General features: G+C 43.9%; 1 long non-coding RNA gene across 1 annotated transcript; it reads right to left on the bottom strand.

Annotated features, from left to right (window-relative positions):
* Positions 1-6,297: 6,297 nt before the first annotated feature.
* On the bottom strand, positions 6,298-8,312 carry LOC117186762. Its single transcript, XR_004471674.1, has 2 exons — positions 7,607-8,312; positions 6,298-7,530 (listed from the first exon to the last, which is right to left on the bottom strand). It is a non-coding gene; the product is annotated as an uncharacterized LOC117186762 (long non-coding RNA).
* Between the last annotated feature and the right edge of the window lie 1,179 nt (positions 8,313-9,491).

Here is a 9,491-nt window from a genome sequence, read left to right as displayed (position 1 = left end):
GAAGAAGTTTTTCGACGGTTGAAAAGCGCAAACTTGCGCCTAAATGTGGACAAGTGTCAATTTTTTAGGAAGGAACTACGATACCTGAGGCATTTGGTGACGGGAGACGGAATCTGCACCGATCTCGAGAAAGTGGCAGCCATTAAGGAGTTGCAGCCGCCAGCGAGTGTCAGAGAGCTACGACAATACTTGGGCGGGGCCTCCTGGTACAGGCGTTTCGTAAAGGGATTCGCCACGTTGGTGCAGCCCCTCAGCACTTTGCTGAAGAAGAAGGCGAAGTGGGAATGGTCAACAGAACAGCAACAAGCGTTCGAGGACGTAAAAAGTCGGCTGACAGCAGACCCGGTGTTGGCATGCCCGGATTTCTCGAAGAAATTCGTGCTCCAGACGGACGCCAGCGACTACGGACTGGGGGCGATCCTGACGCAAGAGACGGAGAAGGGCGAGAGGGTCATCTCATACGCCAGTAGGACTCTGAATAGCGCAGAAAAGAACTATTCGGCGACCGAAAAGGAGTGTCTGGCCATTGTATGGGCTATAAGAAAGCTAAAGCCCTATCTGGAGGGATACCATTTCAAGGTAGTCACCGATCACATGGCGTTGAAATGGTTGAACAGCATCGAGAGCCCAACGGGGAGGATCGCCAGGTGGGCGCTGGAGCTACAACAATACGACTTCGAAGTGGCATATAGGAAAGGGCAGCTGAACGTAGTGGCGGACGCACTGCCCGACAGCCATTGGCGGAGCGATGCCTGAGAACCACCGAGGAGGAAGCAGAGAAGGGACACGAACCTGAGGCAGAGTGCGGATGGATTAAAAAGGTCAAAGAGAGGATGAGGACGGAACCGAGGAAATATCCTGATTACGTGGAGGAAGCAGGCCGGATATACCGGCACATCCCGCACCGAGCTGGAGAAGAGGAGATAGCATCATGAAAGTTATGCGTCCCAAAGGAGCTAAGAAAGAGAGTCATAAGAGAGAACCACGACTCGCCGGAGGCGGGGCCCGCGGGCGGCAGAAGAACGATGGCCAGAGTAGCCGCCCGGTGCTACTGGCCGGGGATGCACCGAGATGTGAGGACATACGTGAGAAAGTGTGAAGTCTGCATACGCTACAAACCGAGTCAACAGCAGGCGGCCGGGAAAATGCTGACACAAGTGCCAGAGGAGCCGTGGGCGACGGCGTGTGCCGACTTCGTGGGCCCTCTGCCCAGGTCAAAGCATGGGAATGCCATGTTATTGGTGATGGTGGATCGGTTCTCGAAATGGACCGAATTGGTCCCCTTGAGAAAGGCCACTGCGGAAGCACTAACAAAAGCGTTCCGAGAGCGCATCGTGTCCTGGTTTGGCGTGCCGAAGGTGGAGAGCGTGGAAACCCACGATTGGAGACAAGGTATGGGCCAAGCAACAGCAGAGGTCATTGGATACTTTTTCTCCTACTGCATGTTCAGCACGGCGATAAATGAATCCATCAATTACTTTGCCATCAGGCATTTTCGTCTGGTTGGCAGTTATTTTGGTTTTTAGATCCTCATACTCAACTGAGTGAAACTGTGGTGAACTGAGATCTAGCAGACTGTCTATTTGGAGCTCGGACAGGTGTTCAGTATAGGCTCGGGACATGGCGTCTGGAACTTTGTTGTTGACTCCTTTTCGGTGATGAATTTGGAAGTCAAAACCTTGTAATTTTAACGACCATCTGGCGAGTCTAGAGCTCAAATCCGATTGACTCATAAGCCATTTTAACGAAGCATGATCGGTAATAATGACAAATTCATGTCCTTCGATGTAGGCGCGAAACTTTTTAACACGCTGCTAAACACTTTTTTTCTGTAACCGAGTAATTTCGTTGGCATTGATTTAGCTTCGTAGACATATATGCGATCGGAACCTCGTTACCTTCTACATCTTTTTGCATAAGTACTCCGCCCACGCCAGTATGACTCGCATCGCAGTGAATAGCGAATGGAATCCGAAAATTTGGACTATGCAAAACGGGAGTACTGCAAAGTTTACTTTTTAGGTCTTCAAATGCAAGTTGGGCCTCATTCGTCCATTCAAACTTGCGTTTCTGTTTCAACGTGTCCGACAATGGAGCGGCCAGACCGGCATAATTTCGAATGAATTTATGATACCAGCCAGTTACTCCTAAAAACCTTCGTACCTGTTTGACTGAACGAGGTGTTGGGAATTCCCGAATGGCTGAAACTTTTTCTGGATCGGTTTTAATAGTTCCATCCCCAATGACATGGCCAAGGTATCTTACTTCCTTCAAACAAAATTTACTTTTTTTCGACATTAATTGTTAACCCAGCTTGTTTTAACCGATATGCTAACTCGGATAACACACGCACATGGATTTCGAAAGTAGAACGTAGAAAGTAGATACAACGAGCAAATCATCTAGATAGACGAACACTTCATGTCGTAACTGAGAGGGTATAACTTTATCCATTAATTTACACATGGTTTGTGGAGCGTTGGTTAGTCCAAATGGCATCACTGTGTATTGATACAGGGGTCTCCCCGGGACGGTGAACGCGGTCTTTTCGCGAGCGTCTGAAGTCAATGGGATCTGCCAATAGGCATCCTTCAGGTCGATGCTGGAAAAATATTCAGCTTTTGGTAGTCGGCTTAATATTCCATCGATCAAAGGCATGGGATATGCGCTCTTCACTGTGACTTCGTTGACCTTCCGGCTATCGAGGCATATTCTCACCTTTCCAGGTTTCCTAACGAGAACGACTGGTGACGACCATGGACTATCGGACTCCTCAATAACGCCAAGCGCTATAATTCTATCTACTTCCTCAAACATGACCTTTTCGACGGCAGGAGATACCGAATAGTGCCGCTGTTTAATTGGCTTTGCATCCCCTATACCGATATCGTGACTTATCCAGCTGGTTCGACCTAGACCTTCTTTGGCGAATGACGGGAACTTTTTGATAGCCTCTGACAACATGGCCTGTTGCGAATCCGTTAGGCTTATATGCATATGGTCATCCTTGGCTAAGGCAGCAACTTCGGGCTTGGCATTCTGGGTTACTACACCTGGAGGTAACAATTTAAATGCAGCCCAAAAGTCAATGCCAAGGCATAATTCTTGAGCGAGTGATGGTACTAAATACAATGTTATTGGTTTAGTTTCATTTCGAAACAGCACGGGAGTGGTGATCTTGCCTACAATTTTCTGCGCAGCTCCATCAGCAGTTCGCACAGATGCATTAACGGTTTTGACGGTCGCATGACTAACTTTCAACGCTAAATCCCCTCCTATACAACTGATTGTTGCTCCTGTATCCAAAAGACCAGTGACTGTTCTCGCCAATAGTTGGACCTCTGCATACGGTCTTATGTCCTGCGCATTCCCAACTACGGCGGATAACAAAACTTTTCGTTCTTGCTTTCGTGCTACATTATAAGCACATCTACGCAACTTCATTCGTAGGGAGCGTTCGCTACCATTCTCTATCTCTGTCCTGGTTGGTAAGTCTGGTATTTGTTACATGGCTGGTTAAAGTGGTAGCGAGTTTGTTTTTGAACTCATTACTCCGTATTGGTGGCTTTCAATACCATCTGTCTGCGTGCACTGATCAACGGTGCACGAGCTGCCAAGTTTTTTTGGTTGCATTTCCTACAAGAGGGCTTGTAAGTGTCAGCTTTCCCACACCCATAACAAAAAACCCTCCGCTCTCCAGTACATTCTTGGTAACGGTGACCTAACTTCCCACAATTCCAACAATTAAGGGTCAAGGCATCAATTCTTGCATCATCTACACCATCAGCATCTCATTTGATGCATCTCGTTTGATGCATCTCATTAATATGTCGTTTAGACGCAGCACGCTGCAACGTTGCCGTAGATTTGGACAAGTTCTGCAAGAATCGCTCGCGAGTACGAACTATATGACGTAGCTCTGCGATACTCTTGATGGGTACATACAAGATTTCGTGTTGAATTTCTGGAACTAAATTGGCTTTAAGAGCTTCTAACAGATAGGGCTCAGTCATTGGCTGTACTAGTTTGTCTGCCAATGCGAAATTTGCTTCATAAAATAAATCAAACGGTTCATTTGGCTTCTGTTTCCGCTGCGTGATCGCTGAGCGGATATCCAAGTCGGTACGTCCGTCTTTGAATTGAGTCTTGAGTGCTACGCACAGGTCACCACCATTCACTGGCACTGCCCTCAAACAGGTTGCTCGCATATCTGGCTAACAGATCAAAATTTCCATTTAAGGATTGGTTGGTCATGGCATTTACCCTATAAATGAAGTCGTCCACGCCAATGGAGGAATGACCTGAAAACCGTATTTTCCAATTTGAAATGATTTGGCTTATTCTATCAGCTCGTAGCTCTGAGACTGGCGGGGTCCCTCCTAGACTATATCTAGTTGGTGGCTCTCTGGCCGTCTGTCTTTCCGAACTACCCCCGAACAGTTGCTGAAACGTTTGTTGTTCTACCTCGTCGATGGTTTGTGTATTGATTGGTTGTGAACGAACACTTTCAATACTTTCACGGGACGCCGTTTGCTGAATCGATAATTTCTGCATTCCAGTTTCTATGGTCTGCGCTAATATGTGGGTTTGAGCCTGCATTGCAGCTACCAAAGCATCGGCAATAACCTGGTGTAGACTTGCATTGGTCGAAGCTGCATTTGCTTCCATTTGTACTTCCGAGTTAGTCTCACTAACAGTTGACCCGCTTGGGGCGTCTGCGTTGGGATCGGTTGCCCTACCCTTAGACCTAGTCTGGTGCATGGTTGTGCTGGGGTCTTGGCTTGCAGTCTGGGCTGCGGCAATCTCCTCAGCTAAATTCAAAGCCGATGCATGCAAGCCAACGTGGCAGACAGGACAAATCTTTTTGGCTCCAGCTTTACGATTAAAACAGACTCGGTGGAATTGGTGTCCACAGCTGGTGGTAATTAACTGAGCTAGGTAGTCAACTTCCCTGGCGCACGTGCTACAAATTATTCCCTGATTCTCTATTTGAGCGAAATTCTCGGGACTACGACTTAGGGGCATGATTATCGTACATAATCTCTTACCCAACGATCTTTTATAGATAATTACGAAACTAAATACGGACTAATTTATATATCAAGGCAAAGGAATAGGGATGACAAAATGTTTTTAAATAAAAGGATCATGATTCTGCTTCGATGCACATAAGAGATAGACTGAATCTCGTTCGCTATCTAATCTCACTGTCTAAGAGACGAATTCGTGTAGAAAACAAAAATACTGAGTCGGACAGGTTCTTTCTACCGCGAGAAAGCGATAGCTTTTTGCCATACATACACCTGATTTCTATCAACGGCTGAATCCTATCACAAAAACTGGACCCAGTAGGTCTTACTTTGCATCAACTGGACCAAGAGCTTATTCTAAAAGCTTCAGGATTTCGACAGTCGACGACGCTCTTTATAGTTGGGAGGATGATAGAAAATAGAAAAAGATGCAAATAAACTTGCTTTGCGTATACTCTCAACTCCGCGAGATAGGTTATAGCTTGTCGCCATAAATTAACCCAATTTCGATCGACGGAGGGAATATTTACTTGAACTCGATCGATATACCGGCAGTGGTTAAGTCAGATGCAGCTTAAGTGGACTGGACCAAGAGCTTAATGGAAAACATCAGGATTTCAACAGTCTCTCTCGCTACACTATACCCTCACAACCGATATTGAGGAAGTTGGCAAGGTTGTCTGAACCAAGAAGGATAAGGAATTTCCATTCGGGTGTAGTTGACTGTCTTTCGGACATTTACTGGGGCTGTGACAGCTCGGGCCCCACGTTGGGCGCCAATTATTTTTTTATTGTATTTTAAATTTGTTATATATATAAATATATATTGCTAATACTGTAACAGATAACGAAGCAGGAGGCTAGGATCTGAAACGGTAGACGAGCCGATGGAGCGTATGATCGAGATCCATGCACGCGTTGCTGCCGGTCTCATGGTTAGTCGGGTAGAGTGGGGGTGGGGTAGGGAGAGATCGCGTCACGAGCTCGAGCATTAGGAGCAAAGACAATAAAAATAAGTTTCGCTCAAGGTTCAGACGGAAGAAATTTACAGAGAAATGACAGTGTAGGGAGATGAGTCAGCGGAACGAATTCGAGCGGGAGTTGCCTGCGGTGTCATTGCAACTCGGTATGCCCACCCTTCCTTGATCGCACCGGTCCAAATAGGCTGAGTAATGGGTAACGATCCCTAAAATAAACGCTCTATTTCTGCTAGGTTACGTCATCTCGGCGCCACATGATCCTTAATAACGGCAACAATTAACGGGAATTCATTACAAACAGTTTATTCATTAAACTTTTCTACAAGCTCTCTCTACAGGCTGCTAAGTGGGTAGATATATATAAAGGCTACTAAAGTAATAAGGATAATATGTTCAAATAAGCTGCAATTAAGATTAATTACATATATATATAAATATATCATGATGAAAGATCTTATTAGACTAGGGTCAACTAATTATAAAGAGTATATTCAGGAATAATGGTAATTACGTCACACAAATAGAAATATATTCGAATGGTTTTCAGTTTAAATGCAAAAACAAGGGACGGATGGATGCATCTTTAAAGTGCACAGCAATTGCTTGTGGGGTAATCCCAATCATAAGTTCGGTTGTCGATAGATTCGGAATTGCAGAAAGTTACATTGCTTGCGAAAGATCAGAACAAAACAAACACGTGAACAATTGGATTGGTCAGCGTTACAGTACGGCTGGGAAGTTTACGGTCGAGGCATGGAAGCTTTAATGTTGCTTCGACTTGCGTAAAATTTTGAATTCACATATAGCAGACGTTCACAGGTTATCACTCACATTATGATCAAATCCAACGATGAAAGCGCTTCCATGTGGTCGATGAGGGTGGCTGAAAACTTGTAAATATCAATGTGTCAGAGTAGTTCCTTTCCTTCTAGCTGCACATTTCTTTATGATAATCCAAACAAACCGAATCACACGAATTTAACTTTTAATGTTAATCCTAGGGTCAGTACAATAGTGGGGTTCCAAAGTATTATTCCAATATGAAGAAATGCATGGGCATAGCCATCATGATCGAGACACCGAATGACTTCATCAGCAAAGCAAACAGTATTACGGCACCGGTAATTGTCTTCTCCTTTAGCGTTACTGTTCGTATGCGGGTGGCGTAAGCGACGTAGCAATGACGAAAGTCTCTGAAGAGAGAATCGTAAACTTCACACATACATACGCCACGCACGCGTAGATATAAGCCCATCGACCGTTTTTCACTGGTGTAGGCCGAGCAAGGCTTGTATGTGTGTGGACCCACGCCGGTACACCCTGCGGTAAATACAGTGATGCTCACATGTATGCAGACGCCACGCCGAAAGAAGATTTGGGGTCGAAGACGGCTAACACATACATTAGTCGATCGGTACGATGGGTACTTACATATATGTGTGGCAAGGTGACGAGACTGTAGTGGGTACGGCTTACGGCACTACGACCGGCGTTTCGTACGGTATTACGTACGGCCAAGCCTATGGTTAGGTTTTTAAGAAAAAAACGAACTTTAATTTTCTGTTGGCCGGCAGTTGGGGTACAATTTTCACTCACCCGATGGGTTCGGCCTTCGCTTAATAAACGTAGGAATGGTCGGCTGATCTTTTGACTAGATCTTAGCCACGAGGGACACGCGGTAATTACGGTCGAGGTTAGGATTTTTCCTTTCACTGCACTACTTGAGTATTTTCCTCAGACGTCCGTCTGGGATCGCGAGTAAAATTGGAAAGAACATGCCCAAGCCACTCTCCTTCCGCTTGAGCCCTTGGTTCTCTCATTCCCCTTTTCTCACCACACCTTGACAGTAGCCGCTGTTAACTTATGTCATTTTTTTTTCTTGCGCGTAACTGCCCAAAAGGTGCAAGGTGCATGTCTAAGGGAAGGGGAAACCGTGGGACGGTTATCCGATATTTTTGGTTGGACAGGCGCCACTACACGTGCCTGGACCGAAGTTTGGGGATGCGTCGGCTTTTGATCAAAGGCATCCGCTGCTGGCGTTCGGTGTTGCATTACATGAGTGAGCTAGGAATGTGATACTCCTTGGTTTTATGACTAGCTCTGATTGGTCCTCATGACTGGCATGCTTCTAACGGATCGATTTCTTGAGGGTGGCGTGATTCTGGCGTTGATGAATCAATAGTGTCCATTGTTTAGATTAGTGGACTCTAGCTGGAGTGTGGGACGAATCAGTTATTGATTCTTCAGTGGTGTCCTGTTACTTGTGTGGATGGGGTACTTGTGTGGATGAATTGGACATAAACATAATGAGTATGGGATGTGGAGAATTATGGATATGTCATTCCCCCAACGTTTGTTATTAGCCTGTCCCTAGGCGATTACCCTCGGGTATAGTGACGGGGTGTCAAGTACGGTGGTTGAGGTTGGTTCCTCTTCTGTTTCTATTATGGGTTTAATACATTTAACCGTGACTCTTTTAGAAGTTTTCTTAAATTTAACAGCTACATAACTTAGTAGTACTAATATAATTATGACAAATGAAATTAGTAGACTTGTTTGTAATAGGTTACTATATTTGGTGTATTGCATAATTATTTCATTAGTTTGGACATACGACAGTGGTTTTATTTTAGTTATGTTGTTGTTGACATAAACGTTCTGGGCAAAATCTAACATTGTGTTTGATATTGTAAATTCATTTAATTGGAGTGAACAGTTGTAGATTTTTATAATGGTATTTCCTTCCGCTATGATTTCTTGGTTTACACAATTCTGGTTTAGCGTTGTTTTCTGGAAGATTCCATGTGATTGGTATATTGGGTTCTATAAAGTTTATTTGAAAGTTTTGAAAAGTTTTTGAGTATGGACATTTAGTGGGAGTTTGCATTAAAATTCCTTTTATACAATTGTCATTGTTTTTCAGTTTAGTTTCTTTAACAAATACTTCTTCATTTTGTATGTAGTACTTGTCGTATGTCATATCTGTTAACATGTTATTTAATTCGTCTGGATACGGAGATTTTATAGATTGGTACTTTTGTAATGTCTTTGGGAATGTTGGAAATTATTAAAATTTCGCTAGTATCGGTTTTTAGCCATGTGGAGGTTTTTATATTTAGTATTTTCTCAGAATTTATTTGTTCCAGATAGTCTTATTTTAATAATTTTGGATTAAATATACCGAATTGTTAATTGCATACCTAGTTCTATATCTTCGATATATTCTGTGAAATGTTGTAGATTGAATATCAAAATTTCTATTTGTTGATTCCTGTCTTTTTCTTCATTTAGTTTGTTTATGACGTTTATTCCGCTATTTACTGCATCTATTACTAAATTTAGTTCATTCATTTGAATGATGTGGCTGGTTAAATTTTCTATTTTTTATTCCAAATCGACTTTATCTTCCTGATCTAGTGTTCCAAAGAGATATTTGTAGGCTGTTCCTACTATATTGATTAGGCCTCTTTTATTTCTTTTG

This window comes from Drosophila miranda, chromosome XR (assembly GCF_003369915.1).
Source record: "Drosophila miranda strain MSH22 chromosome XR, D.miranda_PacBio2.1, whole genome shotgun sequence".
Classification (NCBI taxonomy): Eukaryota; Metazoa; Arthropoda; class Insecta; order Diptera; family Drosophilidae; genus Drosophila; species Drosophila miranda.
This window is presented reverse-complemented; position numbering and strand designations above follow the sequence as displayed.